Genomic DNA, 3,424 nt, shown 5'->3' on the forward strand with positions numbered 1-3,424 from the left:
CACATAGTCGAATGCTTTTGCATAGTCAATAAAACACAAGTAAACATCTTTCTGGTATTCTTTGCTTTGAGCCAAGATTCATTTGACAAAATCAATGATATTGCTTGTTCCATGTCCTCTTCTGAATTAAGCTTGAATTTCTGGAAGTTCTCTGTCAATATACTGCTGCAGCCATTTTTGAATTATCTTCAGTAAGATTTTAATTGCATGTAGTATGATATTGTTTGATGATTTCTATATTCTGTGGGATCACTTTCCTTTGAAATGAGTACAAATATGGACCTCTTCCAGTAAGTTGGCCTGGGAGCTGTCTTCCAAATCTCTTGGCATAACTGAGTGAGTACTACTGGAGCGACATCCATTTGTTGAAACATCTCAGTGGGTATTCTGTCAATTACTGGAGCCTTGTTCTTTGCCAATTTCTTCAGTGCAGCTTCCACTTCTTCCTTCGATATCATTGGTTCTTAATCATATGTCACCTCTTGAAATGGGTGAACATCGACCAATTCTTTGTGGTACAGTGACTGTGTATGCCTTCCATCTTCTTTTGATGATTCCTGCATCATTCAATATTTTTCCCATAGAATCTTTCAGTATTTTGACTCAAGGCTTGGATTTTTCTTCAGTTCTTTCAGGTTGAGAAATGCCAGATTTGTTCTTCCCTTTTGGTTTTCTAACTCCAGGTCTTTGCACATTTCATTATAATAGTTGACTTTGTCTTCTTGAGCTACTTTTTGAAATCTTCTGTTCAGCTCTTTTATCTTGCCATTTTTTCCATATGCTCTAGCTACTGTCCATTCAAGGGGAAGTTTCAGTCTCTTCTGACATAAATTTTGGTTTTTTCTTCCTTTCCTGTCTTTTTAATGACCTTTTGCTTTCTTAATGGATGATGTTCTTGATGTTTTCCCACAAATTCTCTGGTTTTTGGTCATTTGTATTCAATGCATCAAATCTAAATTCAGGAGGGAATAATCAAGGTCCTATTTTGGCTCTTGTGGGCTTCTTTTAACTGTCTTCAACTTCAACATCAACTTGTATATGAACAGTTGGTGCTCTGTTCCACAAGTATCTCGTGGCCTTGTTTTGGCTTATGATCTTGAATTTCTTCATTGCTTCTTTCCACAGATGTAGTTGATCTGATTCCTGTGTACCCTATCTGGTGATGTCCATGTATATAGCCACCATTTCTATTGTTGAAAAAGGGTATTTGCAATGAATAAGTCATTGGTCTTGCAAAATTCTATTATGTGACTTCCAGTTTTATTTCTATCACCAAGACCTTATTTTCCAACTACTAATAATTCTTCTTTGTTTCCAACTTTTGCATTCCAATCAGCAGTGATAATCAACACATCTTGATTGCATGTTTGTTTAATTTCATACATCAGAAGTTGGTAAATTCTTCAGTTTCCTCATCTTTGGCTTTGGTGGTTGGTGCATAAATTTGAATAATAGTTGCATTAACTGGTCTTCCTTGTAGGCATGTGATTAGTATCCTATTACTGAAAGCAATGTACTTCAGTATAGATCTTGAAACGTTCTTTCTGATGATGAATGTTGTGCCATTCCTTTTCAATTTGTCATTCCCAGCATAGTAGATCATATGGTTGTCTGATTCAAAATGACCAAAACCAATGGGCCAAGTCCATTTCACCTCACTAATGCCTAAGTTATCCATCTTTATGCGTTCCCTTTCAGTTTTGACAACTTCCAATTTTCCTAGTTTCATAAACTTTGTACATTCCATGTCCCAGTAAGTAATGGATGCTTGCACCTGTTTCTTCTCATTTTGTGTCATGCCACATCAGCAAATCTTGGTCCTGAAAGCTTTACTGCATCCACATCATTAAATTTGACTCTACTCTAAGGAGGCAGCTATTCCTCTGTCAAATTTTGAGTCCCCTCTGACCTGAGGGACTCATCTACTGGCTCTATATCCAACAAAGTTTTCCAGTAATATATAAGTCAGTGTTTCACTGTGATTCATAAGCTTTTCATAGTCCAATTCTTTGAGAAGTGGATGTCCTCTTCCTTATTCTGAGGGTGTCTTATTCTGGAAGTGCCTCTGAAATCTGTCCACCATGGGTGACCCCACTGGTATTTGAAATAGCCTCCAACCTCACTGCAAGCCACCACAGTACAATAAACTGACAGATGAGTGGTGGTAAGGTGCATAGGTGCTAACTAAATCTACCAGCTATAAAGATTTACAGCTCTTGAAATTCTATGAGGCTGTTCTACTCTATTCCATAGGGTCACTATGAGTTAGAATCAACTGCTAGTGGTGATTTTTTTTTTTTTTAATATATATTCTTCAAAGTTCATCAACATTTCCCTATTTCCTGATGCCTCTCATGGCTCAAGTTGTAGACTGGCACTTTTTAGAGGCAGGCATTATTCAAGATTTTGGGCAATCCTCCAGAAAATGAAAAATATGAACGTGTAATTCCTTAAGTTAATATACCCCAACTGCTGCCAGTTAGAATCTTAGTAATGTCCTTAGTAGTTATGATCAAAATGGCTGCTATACAATTATTGTAGTCATTGTTTACCTTGAAAATTATTTTAGACACTAATATTAGATAACAATGAAATGTATCTAGAAAATGTTGAAAAACAAAGGCTACAAAAGCAACAATACATTTGTTTAGCTTAAATTCTGTTTTCTAAATGGTATTTTCCAATATTTTGCTTAATTTCAGAAGTTTCTTATCAAATTTACACCAACTTTGGCATGGGTTTAAACAAAACAAAACAAAAAACATGCAATTGTTCTAATGTGAAAGCATAAAGAATATGGAGAAATGGAAATTGAAAGAAAACAGAAAATAATAGAAACAGGGAATATTCTTTGCAAAATGTTAAACTCTTGCAATAAAAATTAATCATTTAAATTTATTTTTTAAATGCTAGCTAGCTAAGAGGGAGCTCTGGTGGCATAGTGCCTAAGGTACTTGACTGCTAAGCAGAAGGCTGGTGGTTCAAACCCAGCAGCCACATCTTGGAAGAAAGATTGGGCATTCTACTTCCATAGAGATACTGCCTCAGAAACCGAAGGAGGGGTTGCTAGTTGAATCCACTAGACGGCAGTGTTTTTCTTTTTGTCTTTTTCTGGTTTGAGATAAGTAAGAGAAAAGCATTGATTTAGGTGAAGTTAAAAAAAATTAATCATTTTAAATAATGACAGACAAAGATGACTTTGGAGGAAAAAAAGATAACCTTTTATCCAATATTGCAAACAATCTTCAATATTAGTTTTGCAGTGTAGTAAATTACTTAGTATGGCTTTTCTACCCATAAATCATTGTAAACTCAGTGGTGGAATGAGCAACTGAGGAGCTGATTGTAAATGTTATCCAAGTGGAGTATTTCTGTTGGGCGTGGCACAATATAATGTTCTGGGAGGTGCCCACTCTCTCTCAGG

The sequence above is a fragment of the Orycteropus afer genome, unplaced genomic scaffold (genome assembly GCF_000298275.1).
Source record: "Orycteropus afer afer isolate SDZICR_OR568_19922 unplaced genomic scaffold, OryAfe1.0 scaffold00560, whole genome shotgun sequence".
Classification (NCBI taxonomy): Eukaryota; Metazoa; Chordata; class Mammalia; order Tubulidentata; family Orycteropodidae; genus Orycteropus; species Orycteropus afer.